A 16,658-nucleotide genomic window follows, 5' to 3' on the forward strand; every position below is an offset into this window, starting at 1 on the left:
AAGTGGGAGGCTCACTGCCCTGTTTAGTATCTGCAAAATAACATCTACCCTTTAATTGTATATATTTTTGTTATGTATGTTGAGAAGCTTAAACATTTTGATAAGAATAATGATTAAGAGCTGTGATTACGTGGAGTACATGCTGCCAGAAAGCAAAGCGACAAGAAGAAAAGTGACCTAAAATACCTCAAACATATAGATAATGTCTTCTACATTTTGAGAACATTGTGAAGAATGGTAGCTTTTATCACACTGCAACTAACTCCAAGACGTACACACCTACTCAGATTATAAATATAGTTGAAGAAGAGTCAAAGGAATAGAACTGAGGTAAGAGTTTTTGCATCTAGAATGTCTTCAGATGTACTTTTCCTTTTCATTTTATGGCAGACTAGGCTGTTGGTTCCAAAAGCCTTCTCTACTCCCCATGTCTTCCTTGTTATGAAAGTTCAGTTTTGTTGAGATACTAGTTTAAGTATTCTTTATGTGATGGTGAATAGAACCATCCTCTTTCTGTCAGTTCATGAGGTATTAAGAAGAAATCATCTGGGGGATTCTGGGGAACATTTTTCTCTCCTGATAAAAGGGAAATTCATATGGAGAAACTCTCTGCTACACATGACTCCTTTTTTTTCTGCTATGGGTTGAAGTGAAAAAAACACGAGGCTTGAGGTACTACAGCCAACTATTAATAGCAACTATGACTGAAAGGTCAAGAGAACTTCAGAAATGCCATGCAGAGCTCTCACTGTGTCAATGCTGTGCCCGTTTGGAAATAATGCCAGCCATGGATAATCCTGGGCTTTCAGGTTCTTTGAGAGAAACCCTCTACTTCAATGCTACTGCAGCAGATGCCAGGGGTACCCTTGCTTCCTACCACTTTAAAGAACCCTGGACTGACTTTTAAAGGACAACACCTGTATTTCTTTCCCTAAGCACTTTCTCAGTTCACCAGAGCCTGCTTCATCACCCAGTTAGCAAAGGTACTCAGGGAACACTGCCGTCCCCACGTATAAGAGCAGGCCTTGATCAATGGCAGAGGCAGTTAGTGTATAAATACTTTAGCTCCATCTCTACAGTAGAATAACATGGTTTGTGTCCAGTGTTCCCCAGCACAGCTGAGCTGCAGATAGCTACAGTGGCATTATTGGTTAATAACTACCCCTCTTGGTTGATTTCCCTTCCTGGTCTCACTTCCTTACTCCTCTATTGGTGTTTCCCAGGATCACCTCTGAAATAAAACTAAGTATACTCTAACCCTTGCTTCAGGGTTTGCCTCTGGGAAGATCCAAAGGAAGACAGCCTTCATGAATTGAGTTTTCTGTTACTGATAAAAGATACATATCTTCAATATGATTTTCTTTTTGGAGTTATAAATATAAAGGGTTTTTCTAGCAATCAATATTATTAAATATAATACAGTATGTTAGATTTTCTTTTCTCACATTCTTCAAATATGATTGGATCTTAACTGTATTCTTGATTGATATTTAAATGTGTAAGGATTTGTTTATCAATATAAGTAAAACTTTTGTTTAAAAGGGTATTTTGCTATCATCCCCTCATGAAACCTTCCTCAAGGCCCACTAAAATATCTTTGAAAGAAAAAAATAAGTAAACAAAAGAAAGGAAATAAGGAAATGAGAAAAAGCAAACAAAGGAAAAGTAGTAAGGTTTAGGACAGTAAATTTACTTCCTGACTCTTGGAAAAACTGTCACTACAAAACAAATGAAAATCAATTTTAAAAAATAAAATGGAAAAGGCTGCCCAGGGCTGCCATAAAAAAAAAAAAATTAACACACATTTGGGCAACTAAAGCAACAGAAACTTATTCCCTCACAGTTCTGAAAACCAAAAGTCCAAAATCAAGGTGTCAAGAGGATTGGCTCCTTCTGGAGTCTCTGAGGAAGAATCTGTTCTATGCACCTCTACTACCTTCCAGTGGTTGTCAGAGATCCTTGGTGTTCCTCATTTTACATCTCTACCTCTTTCTCTATAAGGCCTTCCCCTGCTTGTCTGTCTCAAATCTCACTCTCCTTACTTTTTAAAGGACACCAGTCATTGAATTTAGGGCCCATCCTAAATTCAGGATAATCTCGTTTTGAAATCTTTAAATCTATTACATCTGCAAAGACTCTTTCCAAATAAGGTCACATATTCCACATATTCGGAGGTTCTAGGGGTTAGGGCTCAGACTTAGCTTCTTGGGGGAGACAATTCAATCCACTATTAAATGGGTAAGATCAAAGAGAGACTCATGGGAACTAGACAGCCAGCAGTAGCATTTAAAGATGTATTCAAGGCAGACAACAGCTAAATAGATAGGGTGGGAAATTAAACTAGTGAGGGTAAGATAAATAGGAGAAGTTCTCCAGGGGCAGGGAAAAGAACAGAGTCCAGATATGGGAAAGAAATAACGGAAAGCCTACCCTTGAAATATAAGAGGATTTGAAGAGAACAGAAAACAAAACATCTAAAACAGAAACAATACTCATGGACATAATTGAAGTAGAATTTTCGTAGATGAAAAAGACATCTAACTGAAGCTACACTGAATGAAACGCCTCATCATGATTCAGGGAAAATTAGTCTTGAGATATCTAGATGTCCTTTCATCATAAGTGCAAACAAAGTGCCTTGTAGATGTCTATTCACAATAATAAAAATATAACACTAAAAGCAGAATAAAATCCAAGTGATCTTTAGATTTTTTTCCCCTAGTTTATGAAGTACTACTTGATAATTTGAAGATGTAAGGGACAAAGCCTATGACCAAATACTTTTCCTGCCAGCCAAGTTGCATCATTTATGTAAAAACATTAAAGGAATCTCATGGTAATGCTAATAATTGAATAGTGTCAAATATGACGATTAACTGTTAACTGGCTTTACTTCATTTAATTCCCAAATCAACTTTATGAGTCAGGTATTATTATCATTTTAATTTTTTCAGGGGTGAGATATGAGGCTTAAAAAGGTTAAGAAATCATGCTTATAGTTAATGTTCTAGGTTGCCTGTGCAGGCAAGACCATGAGAATCATTTCCACCATGTAACCTTTTGGAAAATATTTCTTAAATTATTCACTATGGATAAATGCAAATAACTCAAAATTAAAAATTCAAGACTTGCTGTTGAGTACTGAAACCATTGTACATAGTACAGTACCGATAACTAAGTATAAAAGTCAGTTTATGGACTGGAAAGATATGTAATGAAAAATAATATGATTTTAATAATTATAATAAGAATCTAATACTGCAAATTACAAAAGAGAATGAGGAAGCAAAGCATTACGTTTCATATCTGATCATGAGGCTTAAAGTATCCTGTTTAATTTTTAGTTGTAATGAAAAGGGAAAAGCTAAAGATATGTATGAAAACAAAGAGAACTACTACTAGACTTGAAAACAATACACAGACCTTCCAGCCACTGAAGAAGAAAAAAGAAACTAAACAAAGTCCACACTACTGGGAAGGTTAGCTTTGTGGAAAGTTTTATATTAAAGCCACTTTTCATACTAAGTAACCAACAGGTACAAGAACACGTATATACTCTCTCACATTCACAAGACTAGAAGGATTACAGAGTTAAATATAAAATAGAAAGGAAAAATAAAATTGAGGAAAATGTAGCTTAAAATGTATTTGATTTTCCAATGTAGAAAAATTTCTTACAGGCTATTTCTAATAGAAAAAAATGAAAAAGAAAATGAAGGAAAGTGACCACCAAAAGATTATTTATCAAAAACTGCATTAAAAAAGCAAAAGGTACATTGGGAAATACATTTTCCACTAACTTTGTAAACAAAAAATTAGGACCCCAAATTAAGGCTAAGTACACGTAGATTATCAAAAGAATTTTAAAACTCCAACAGAAAAAGGTATTTCAACCAAAAGTAATTCAAAGAAATAGAAATAAAGTGAAAAGTAGACTTAATTTGAGAATGTAAAATAAAAACAGAAAAGCACCAGGGTATAATCTTCCTTGCTCAAATGGATAATAGTTAAGAGACAATAGGTTGAAATCATCTAGGAACTATCACATTGCTGCAGTGTAAATTGATAAAAGCTTTTCTATAAAGCAGTATGATAATATACAGAAAAAGACTTTAAAATATTGACTTTAAAAGTTGACTCAATTCTACACCTAGGAATTATTCTATGGGCATAATCAGAAACAGAGATAAAGATTAGTTGCTGAGATATTCATTGCCATACTGTTTTGTAATAGCAAACTATTTAGAAAAAATAGAAATCTGCAATATAGCAAATGTGAATGGCTGACTGTTCAAAATAGCTTTTTGTCTTTATACTTTTATGTATTTTTGTTGCATCCAACCAATGGGCATCATCATTTTAACAGATGAAAATAAAGTGTGTCTTTATCTTCTTCTTTGAAATTAACAAAGATAACACTAATATACTTCATTTATTTTAATAATATGTTAGTTATTGTCCTTACCACTTGACATAGATTATTTGAATTAATCATCACAGTAACATAAGATAATGTTATGATACTCACTAGGATAGCAAAATATAGGTCAGAATATTTAAGTCCCAGAACCTGTCTTCAAATCTGTATCTGTGTGATTTCACATTTCCAGGCAGTTTCCCACTGACTGCTGGAATGAATGTTAGCAAAAGGAAGTTACTTGCACCTATTTAATCTTTTCCTCCTCCCCCAAAATATTATAGGGGAGCTCACTGGGGGAGGTGGTAGGGATCTTAAGATACATGCCTGATCAAATGCTAATTATTGCCCATTACCCACAGGAAAAGGTTCCAGTTGTTAAAAATGACGCCTTTTTGCTCCTCCAGATGCCTTCAGTCTATTGCAGCCAATATATATATATAAGCAAAAGTAGGCGGAGCCTGTAGTCTGACCAAAGTGTTTGACAGCGTTCAAGGAAAGCCAACTACCCTATAAATATCTCGAAAAAATAGTAGCTAATAACTGAGAGAAAACTTAAACATGAGACAAGATCATCTTTTTGCATGTAGTTCCTAAAATATTTTCTTCAGTTATAGTTCCATATTTGATTAAATTATATCCCACATGATACATAGTATTCCACTAAATTAAGTATATATGTGTATATGTGTGAAATACATAACTCTCTCAGATGCGTTCTACTCTCCTGCTACTCTGCAGAGAATCCTCCTGTAGGATAGTGAAGATGTGTTGACTAGTCAACTAAATTTATAGCATCAAAGGTGACTTCTTAGAATATGTTTCATGAGGCAGGGATCATTTATTATACTGTTTACTAATATATCGTAACCATTTAGAAAGGATTCTAGGACACACTGAGTGCTCAATAAATATTGGTTGAATAAATGAGTGGCAGTCAGAAAGAAACCCAAAATAATGGATTAAAAAAATAAGTGTCTATTCATGTATTCATCAAATATTCATTGAATGCTTAATATATGTGAGAATGAAAAATGCCTGAGCTAAGAGTACCCGTGAGAAATAATATTCCTGCTTAAAGGAACTAATATTCTAGTGGATAGTTTCATTGCTACTGATAAAATAAGGAAAGAGACACAGTTAAAGAAATGATTAAACTTCCCTTAAACTTTCTTGACAAATGAAAATGTTTTAAAAATATACCTTAAACTAAAAATCCTCAATATTTTAGAGAGCTTTATTTTTTTGGTGGGGGGGAATTCACTAGAACAAACTTTAAAGTGTTTTGTATAAATAAGCTGAGATTTTCACTCTCTTGGTTTTATGGTTATTTCCTCGAATAAATTTTTAATAGACATTTCTTTCATACAGTAACATTTACTAATTATAGGATAAATTTATAGTACCAGTACCACTTTTATGATAGATCTTTTTATAGTAAAAGTCTATTTTTTCCAAGTTATAAAATATTTTACTCTAATGCTGACTGATACTACAGTGAAGGTATACATGAGACATGAAAGAAATACGCTATCTTTAATATGGTCATCTCACTGCAAGAACGAGAAGATTGGATTGACAAAGACACAATTTCCAAACAGCGTGGAACGGATTCCACCCTCCTCATCTTATGAAGGGGTGGACAGAGGTGTCCTAGTCAAAGACGGCAGGCTTTGTCCCCATTTATCTATGACAATGAAGCAAAGTGACAAGAAAAGTGTTGAAAAACATTAAAAGTAAAAGGCCATAAATTGAAATCTCCTTGAATGGAAAGTTTTCTGTAATAAGAAAATCTAATTGAAATAATAAGCTATTGAACCTGGAGGGGAAGATGAACGTATGACAGTGGGGAACACAGTAAACCAAATATAATACAACTGAACCCCCCACCCCACCAAAAATAAAAAATAAAAAAAAAGACATTTTCAGCAAGGTCTTATTCAGATCTGCTGTTTGTCTCTTCAGGTGATGACTACCATCAAAGCTACATAAAGGATGTTCATGCTGTCTCAATCTGAAGGCTATTTTCATAATACTGCAGGAAAGATACAGGCCAGGAATATATATACGAATCCGATTGCCACAGTCTATAACCATCAAATGGCACAAACAATGAATAAGTCTGTCACTTCAACCTCCTTTAAACATCTGCTCTACTTTATTACCTGTGACACATTCTTTTTGGGGCCCTTGCAAGGTTATAGACAGGCAAATTCACTAGTTTCATAGTCCCTGAAGAAAGCCCTTAAATCATAGCTTTAAAAAAGGTAAAGGTTGATAGTTTTGGCAAGTGACTACTTTAAGCACAACATCAGTAATGATGAGGTTCTGAAATTGGTGTGGTGCTGTGCTGCACTATTTTTCTAACCTGAAATTGGCCTTTCAGATACGAATGACATGGTCAAGACTGGCCTGCATATTAAGGATTATGATGCATATTATTATGATCTCTTTCTCCATAAACTTCAACTAGCAATCATGAATAACTAGGATATAATTCTGAAGATTTGACTTTTTCATACTGATCTTTCAAAGTCCTGATAACATTGCAAATTTATAGAATATATCCTGTTACACATCTAAACTTTACATTTAGAAAAAGTTACAAAGAAATGCTTATGATTTTTAATCACTTACTGTCTTTTTTAAGGTTGGAAGAATTAATATAAGAGAAGCAACTTCAACACATGCAACAGGATGCAACAAGATGTATAAAGAGTGAATGAGGCAAGAGATTTAAACCACGATAGAACCCTGGAGGCAGTAAGCAACACTCTGGTAATAATTAGCACAACTGTATCAGGTAGAAACGCATATGTTTACAGACTTTGAAGTGACAGTAAAGCCTGGCTATGAGAAAGGAAAGCTCAATGGATTATTATTTATAGGTGACAAATCTTGGTTAAAAAATGGACCTTCAAAGAACCTTCTATTTGAATTGTAAAAATTAATTCGATACTTTGAATGCCATGACCTAAGGAGTCTGACAAAGAGACGGTATTACACTCGCCCCTTTATTCATAGTTAATGCAGGGAAGGAAAGAGGATAAGTTTTAGTTGTACAGTAGAGAGAGGTTCTTTGTGGTACAAATCCAAAAACATATTTGGAAGAAGTGTTTTTAAATTGTTTATATCTGCCTTTTCCTCTACAGGTCAAAGCTCACAAACAACCAACACAGATTTGTTAAACAAATGTATCCATCCATGTATTTCATTAAAACTCATTAAATTTCTATATACGTCATTCACTGTCTAGGCACTAGAAATATTGCATGAACAAAATAAAGAAACTCTCTATCCTCAGTTACTTCTGTCCCCATGGAGGTAGCATTCTAGAACAGAGAGAGAGATATTTAAAAAAACAGGCAAAATACAAAGTCCGTTAACACAGCAGTGACTGCCACAGAGAAAAAATTAAGCAGGGAAGGAGGATAGAGCATACAGTATTGGGAGAGAGTGCCATTTTAAATCAAGTCTTTGGGATAGTCCTCAATGATAAGGTAACATTCGTACAGTGATACCAAGAAATCAATAGCCTAACAAAAGCCACGTGGCTCTCTGGTCCATTTCATTGAACTATGAAAGAAATCAGTCTGTTCAGTCCTCAAAGAGACTTTTATTTTAACTTGATATATGTGACTCAATTTATAGTGAGGATAACCCTGCCATGCCAGGGGAAGACAATTCAGGATTTGTGTCCTTTGTCAAGGAAGAATAACCTGTTATCATGATCACATGTGATATGTTGTACCAGCATGCACTTTTCTCAAAGACTTTGCCTACAAAAATGAAGGATGTTTTTGTCTTCTGAGGCAATTGCAGTTAATGTCATAAAAGCTTACAGTCTAAATCATCACCTTTACTGTGCTTTTTTTTTAAAGGGAAAATAACAAGCACGTTGTTCTTTTCCTTAAAAAAGAAGGTGGCTTTTTTTGAGTGGATACTACTGCCTTTCTAAAATATATTTAAAAGTTCATCACTTTTCACAAACAGAGCAAGTAATTTAGTTACAAGAAAAAAAATCAAGAGTTTATCCTACACCTCAAAATTTGACAGATACATTCACATACCAAAATGTGAGGATATGATGAGTCCGAGAGAATTTGACATTTTTTCTTAGAAAACATCCAGTTTGGATAAAGCAAGTGAAGACAAAAAAATCACAAGCTTTGTTCTTCTAGAATAAATATTACTTTACTGAAAATAAAAGAAATGTCACTGAAACTGAATTGACAGCAATTTTATACTGTTGAGTGAGCTTTATCACAGAGATTTTTCCAATGAGGATTTTGATGTGGCAAAGACTTGAATGTTGGATCTAGTTTCAGCATAAATTTTGCTAATGATAGTGATTTTCATAAAATGTTATTTCATTGAATTGGTTCAAAAGGATTCAGATTGAATGTGTGGATTTTTGATGTGGTCAATTAGCAGTGCGGACAACTGGCGAACATAGAGGTGTAGATCCTTGTCCCACAGTTTTATGTGATAAACGTTGCATGCATTTTGTACATCAAACCATCAGCAGGATCAACTTAAAAGTGATATATTGGCTACTGAACATATAGTTATTTCTATGAGCTCCTTGAACTGAAGCCATTGCATGAAAGTAACTTAGCTGGTAAATGTCATAAAAGTGTATAAGTCTTGATGTAACACTGGCATGACAACAATATGAATATTAACTGTAATTATGTTGCCCCTATTCTATATTATTGGTAAAGTCGAATTTCAAGGACTAAATTACTCTGTATTTTTTTTTTCAGGATATTGGTTGAAGGAAGATGGATAAATGCTGCAATACTTGTTTCCTTAATTTGAGTCCTGTGGAGACAGACTCTGAGACTCAGCTTGTGTGCACAAGTTTTATTTGGGAGGTGACTTCAGGGGAGCCACAAGGGGGAGAAACAAAAATCTTACGATGGAAAAACCTGGTAAATGACCAAAGTGAATGTTACCAGTAATAAGATTGATGCTGTGTACCCATGATACGATGTAGTGAGGACAGCTCTTCACCTCTGAGGTAACTTTACTCCATTTTCTACCCCCAGATTAACCCTAGTCTGATTATGAGAAAACATCAAATGAATCTAAACTGAGGAAAATACTACAATATACCTGGCCAAAACTCCTTAAAATTCTCATGGTAGTGAAAAACAAGAAAAGACTGAGAAATTATCATAGATTAGAGATTAAAGAGACAGGAAGACTAAATGCAATGGGTTATCCTAGATTAGATCTTGGAATAGAAAAATGACAATAGCAAAAATATGATGAAATCCAAATAAAGTCTAAATGTCAGTTTGAAAAATGCTATATGTTTATTAAGGCAAAGATAAAGACATATAAATGATTTTCAATGGGTATAAAGTTTCAGGTATGCTAGGAAATAAATTCTAGAGATCTGCTGTACAACATAGTGCCTATAGTGAATAATGTGGTATTATGCACTTCAAAATTTGCCAAGAGGATAGATCATGTTAAATATCGTCTCTTTTGTATTTTTTAAAATTTCAATATATTTAGGGAGTACAAGTAGTTTTTTGGTTACACGGATGAATTGCATAGTGAGGATGTCAGGGCTTTCAATGTACCTGTCACCTGAAGAGTACACATTGTACCTGACAGGTGATTTTTGATCCCTCACCTCTCTTTCCACCCTCCCCCTTTTAAGTCTCTGAAATCCATTATACCACTCTGTGTTACCATTTATACACATCATTAAGCTCCCACTTATAAATGACTACATGTAGTATTTGTTTTTCCATTCCTGAGATACTTCACTTAGGAAAATGGCTCCCAGTTTATCTAAGGTGCTGCAGAAGACATTATTTCTTTCTTTTTTATGGCTGAGTAGTATTCCATAGTGTTTGTCTCACTATATAATCAGATTATTTGTCTTTTTTTTTTCTTGCTGATTTATTTGAGTTCCTTGTAGATTCTGGATATTAATCCTTTGTTGGATGTATAATTTGTGAATATTTTCTCCCATTCTGTATGCTATCTTATTTACTCTGTTGATTGTATCATCTGCCGTGAAGAAACATTCTAGTTTATTCAAGTCCCATTTATTTATTTTTGTTTTTGTTGTATTTGGTTTTGGGATCTTAGTCATAAATCATTTGCCGAGGCCAATGTTCAAAAGAGTTTTTCCTAAGTTTCCTTCTAGAAGTTTTGTGGTGTCAGATTTTACATTTAAGACTTTAATCTGTCTTGAGTTAATTTTTGTGTATGGTAAGAGTTAGGGATACAGTTCAATCCTCTGTGTGTGGCTCTCCAAGTTTCCCCACAACATTTATTGAATAGGGCGTCCTTTCCCCAGTACATGTTTTTGTCTCTTTGTTGAAGATCACTTGGTTGTAGGTATTTGGTTTTACTTCTGAGTTCTCTATTTTTTGTTCCATTTATCTATGTGTCTACTTTTATATCATTACCATGGTGTTCTGGTTACTCTAGCCTTGTAGTATAATTTGAAGCTGGGTGATATGATGCCTCTATATTTGTTACTTTTTGTAGAGACAGGGTCTTGCTCTATTGCCTGGACATATCATAGAACACTGCAACCTCAAACTTTTGGACTTGAATTGAGTGATCCTCCTGCCTCAGCTTCCCAAGTAGCTGGGACTATAGGCACATGTCACCAGGTCAGCTAATTTCTCTATTTCTTTTTTTTTTTTTTGTAGAGATCAGGTCTCACTATGTTGCTCAGGCTGGTCTCAAACTCCTTGCTGCGAGTGATTCTCCTGCTCACTTAGCCTCCCAAAGTGCTAGGATTACTGGAGTCAACTGCCAGGCCTATTCCATATTTGTTCTTTTTGCTTAGGATTCCTTTTGCTAGTCAGGTTCTTTTTTGATTCCATATGAAATTTAGGATTGTTTCTTCTAATTCTGTGAAAAATGACATTGGTATTTTGATGTGAATTGCACTGAACGAGTAAAACACTTTGGCAGTATGGACATTTTAACATTATTGATTCTTCCAATCTATGAGCATAAGATGTTTTTCTATTTATTTGTGTCATCAATAATTTATTTAATCAGTGTTTTGTAGTTCTCCTTGTAGAGATAGTTAACCTCCTTGGTTAAGTATTTTTTTTAAGATATTCCTACTTATTTTATTTTGTTTTATTGTAGCTATTATAAATGAGATTGAGTTCTTGATTTGATTCTCAGCGTGGTTATTATTAGTGTATAGAATGCTACATTAATTTTGTAACCTGAGATTTACTGAATTTATTTATCAATTCTAGGAGTCTTCTGGAGGAGATTTTAGGGCTTTCTACTTATAAGAGCATATCATTGGCAAACAGGGATATTTTAAGCTCCTCTTTTCTGATTTGGATGCTCTTTATTTCTTTCTCTTGACTGATTACTCTGGCTATGACTTCTAGTACTATGTTGGATAGAAGTGGTAAAAGTGGGCATTCTTGTCTTATTTCAGTTTTTAGGGGGAATGCTTTCAACTTCCCCTTCCATATAATGATAGCTGTAGGTTTGTCATAGGTAGCTTTTATTATTTTGAGGTATGTTCCTTCTATGGTTAGTTTATTAAGGGTGTTTTTCATGAAGGGGTGCTGGATTTTATTGAATACTTTTTCTGTATCTATTGAGATTACCATAGGCTTCTTGTTTTAATTCAGTTTATGTGGTGAATCACATCTATTGATTTGCATATGATGAATCATCCTTGCATCCTTGGGATGCAACTGACTCGATTGTGGTGAATTCCTTTTGTTGATGTGCTGTTGGATTTGGTTTGCTAAATTTTTTGTTGAGGATTTTTGCATCTATGTTCATGAGTGACATTGGCCTGTAGTTTTCCATTTTTGTGTGCTTTTCCTACCTTTGGCATCAGGATGTTACTGTCTTTATAGAATGAGTTAGGGAAGATTATCTTCTTCTTAATGTTATGAAATAGTTTCAGTAGGGTAGGTTCCAGTTCTTTGTAGTTCTGGTAGAAATCAGCTATGAGTCCATCTGATCCTGGGATTTTTTTTGTTGGGAGATTTTTTTAAATTTCATTTTAAATATATTTACCAAAATAAAAGGACACAAGGAAACTTTGGGAGGTGTTGTATATGTCTGTTGCATTGTCTGTGATGATGGTATCATAAGCATATGAATATGTTCAATGTCATCAAATGGTACACAGTAAATATGTGCAGTTTATTGTATATTGATTATATATCAAAAACTGTTAAAAAAGGAAGCTATGTAATTGTGAATTGTATGTGAACACTCCCAAAGTGAGGAATATTGGGTTAGACAGAGGAAAGCCAAAAAATTCCAATTATATTTGTGGTTTCTACTGATTCTACAGGGAGCTGTGAGGCTGGAGTGGACCTTTGGAGTTTTCACAAAATGAAGTGGGAGGCGGAGGAGGGAAGTGGGATTCAACCTCTGTATCTTTAACTTAGTTATTGCCCAAAGAGAACCCCTTGGAGGGACCGTAGTCTTGGGCAAGTCCACATGTGGGGTTTAGCTATGAGCTATCAGCAGCTAATACTCTCATCAGCTCGAGGAAGGGACTGACCCTGAAGAGGAAAGCTGAATGGGGAATTTGTGGATAAACACTATTATCTCACTGTTTACATCAAGAACTGTTTCTCTTTTCCAAGTGTCTATGAAGCAAAATGAAACGCCCATACAATTAAATGATAAATATGATGAAAATGATTATCAGCATTAACAGAAATGTGTGTATACATACTTATAAAATGAATAGAATCTAATGTTAAACAGATATTCTATAAACTCTACAGTTCCTTTAGGGATAGTGGAGAATGCACACAGAGGAGCTTTAGGGAAGTTGCTATGGGCATTCATCTTTACTTACAAAGGAGACAATTGAATGCAGTGGAGAAAGCAGCTTGAGGATATTATTTTAAAATTTTCACTGGGGCTATGGAAATATTTATATTCAAATATCAAGTTGTGATTCTTATTATTTTTCAACACCCTCTGAAATTGTGTGTTTTTAATGGTTTTAGATTTTATGTTTTTTTACTAGTTGGCAATACTTTCTCTTCATACAAATGCTAGAATTAAGTATGAAAAAATCAACTGTTTTAAAATAAATAGTTTTTGGTAATTTTGAGAATAATATTTTCAGTTACTAAATAATTTTAGTTACAGAAGTCATTTTCAAATTATGTAGCTTTCTGTTCACAGTATGTGAAGATATGTCAAAATATAATAGTAAGGAACAGTGTCCCTAGGTTTCTTTTGTGAACTGAATATTCTTACCTCCACAGACATATTCTACCAATTTTAAAACATTCTTGATAGTTTTACAAACCAACTAGTAGATTGGGAGTGAACAATAATAGCCTTGTGAACAATAGGATAGGAAATTGATGGCTGCGTTTCTCAGTCTTGAATCACTGCCAAATAACCTTCATCAACATTTGACTTCTCTTTGCCTTGGTGTCCCTATCTATGAAAAATAGATTCTATCTTTCTCTTAAAGAATCAAGCTAGGGTAGCTGAGAGATTTGAGAAATGTTCTTTCAATTCCTAGGAGAAAATGTTATAAGAAATAACTTTTCATCAACTTCTACGTCAGGGATTATTAAAGTAGAGCTCATGGGTTCAAGTGCTTTAGTAGAGTGTGTGTGGGGGGGGTGTCTCTGAACCCCTGAACAATGCATTTTGCATGCATGGGGAAATATGTATGAGGGGAAGAAGTCAATGGTTTTTACAAAATTCTTAATGTGATCTATTCCTCTCAAATTTTAAGGCCACTGTCCTACACAATATTTTTGTCAGATATTCCAAACCAGATGCTCTTTGTCTGAAACGCTGTCTTTGGCAAGGAATCTGCGACAGAATCAAAGGTCATACATAAGACAGATTTGCTCCTTGAGTTGATGGGATACTCTCATTCTTAGCTGAGTCTCCTTCTCTCTGGAGTCCTGTTACCCTCCAACGGCTGATCTTCAAATGCGAATCAAAGTCTTTCTTCTGGAGTCACCCTTTATTCTTCACTTACAGTTCTGTCCTTGTATGAGTGTAAAGACATTTTGATTATATGTCCCCCCTTGCACCCTTTCCTTAATTATTTTACAACTTAATAAAGGTCCCTGTTTGCACCACACTTGCCCTTTCTCTCCTGCTGTTCACTTTGCATCTGTTTGGCATTTGAGTTCAGAGTTGTATTCCTTTTCAGGAGGGCCCAAAACATATCCACTTAGGGCAATTATCAGAGCATCATTTGGGCCTCACCTCTCCTACTTCTCTGAACACTGCCCTGAATCTTTACTAGACTATGATGAGTACCTAATCTTATCAATGACCCCTGTCTGCACCCAGCTGGCCTCTTTTATAATTGAACTTCCAGCCATAATTAGACACAGCTGTGTGCATGCCTGTGCCTGCTCTGTAGGAAAGGCTCACGGGAAGGACAGAAACTCCATCCGACCCTCGTCAAGTTGGTCATCGGAGGATGAGGTACATGTCTACCCCAGCATCTGTTAGCAACATAACAGGTAAAGAAATTCCTGATAGAAAGGAAGGGTTTGCTATGATATTTGTTTTTCTCTCCAAATTTATGGCTCAGCCTTGGGCCAGAGAGCAGTTTAAAGAATGCAGGTTGGTGGAGAACTTTATGAAGGCAGAGAGCACACATTACAATCACAAAATTTTCAAGGCTCACAAAGCTTGCATAATTACACTGGCTGCCTGGGCCTTCTGGCACTTTTCAGCTATAATGGCAATCTGGCTAATTTCCCACTGGCTTAATCTATAACTTCAAAGACTCCTAAAGCAGTTACAATTATTCTGTTTGCTTTTCGGGTGACCTACACCATTTGTATTGAGCGGCCAAGTTCTCAGGTTGATTAATTAGAAGAATTCAGTTTTAATTTAGGATTTTTTTTCCTAAATATTGTTTCTTTCTAAAAATAATCCCAGTCAGATGATGCAGTAGCAAAGCAGTTTTCATCAAGGGTCACTTTTGCAAGCTTGAGGACATTTGAAGACCAATTGTTGTTTTATTTTTTTTTAACTGCAACTTCTTATTGAAATACCACATAATATATGTTCAGAATAGAAAGCTTGGAAAATACACAAAGAACATAAAGAAGAAATATTAAGTCATCAAATATTCCACTGCCCAGTCATAACCACTATTAATATTTTCTTGTATTTAATAATTACTTCGGTAGATGCCAAATAGTCTACTAGGCACTGAATTATTCTACAAGGTGTGTGTATCATTGAATAATTTTTAAAAAATATATACTTTTGCATATATACATATGATATTTATTTCACATTCTTTTTCTTGTTTTTAAAAAACAAAATCAGGATCATGTTGGATGTCTTGCTTTGTATCCTGCCATTTTTCATCCTACTTTGTTCTGTGACCTTTCCCATGCAGTTGCATATCCTTTAAAAACATTATTTTAATGGCTGTGTAATATCTCTTCCTATGGGTAATCATAATTTATTTAGACGATTTATTATTCTTGGACCTTTACATTCTATATTCAATGAAATGAATCCTGGTTATCTTTCTCCTCTTGTATTTTAACCGTTCTTTCGCTTGGAAACTTCTCGTGAATACCTACTCTAGAATTTTGCTGTCAATCTCTTTTCCATGTTTTCCACCTATGCTTTCCTTTTTACAACAAATAGAAAAATAAATTAAACTGCCTTTAAGGTATTAGGGGAAAAAAGTAGCAAAACACTGGAAAGATCAAAATTTGATTTTGTATTTTTATTTCCTCTTGCTTCATATAACTCCTTATAAAACTAGGTTTTCTAAATAAAGTGTGCAATGTTAAGTACATTGTAGCTACTTATTAAATGGTTAATAGTGGCAATAAAGATAAATTATACCAAGTTCCTAACATAAAATACAAAAATTAATTAATGTATGAGTTTAGTAGTATGTACAGGCATAAATAAAGGATTGTGTGAATAAAGGGTGAATAAATAAGGGAAAAAGGACAGGTCTTCCTTACAGAACTCCAAACAATAAATGTGAAAAGGATAAGAGAAATAGAAAATCACCATTAGAATAGCACAGTAATAATTCTTTCAGGCAACTGATGAATGGTAAAAAATTAGTGGGCAAAGGTTGAAGAGTAAAAGGATATTTGTCTAGTCTCAGTGAATTTCCTTCAAAATATTTATTAATTATTGTGGTGATTTTAATATATGACTACAGCCTGTTTCACATTCTTCCCTCTAGAAGGTTGGGAGGGGGCAGGTTAATTCCCCTTCCCCTTGAGTGTAG

This window comes from Lemur catta, chromosome 1, assembly GCF_020740605.2.
Source record: "Lemur catta isolate mLemCat1 chromosome 1, mLemCat1.pri, whole genome shotgun sequence".
Classification (NCBI taxonomy): domain Eukaryota; kingdom Metazoa; phylum Chordata; class Mammalia; order Primates; family Lemuridae; genus Lemur; species Lemur catta.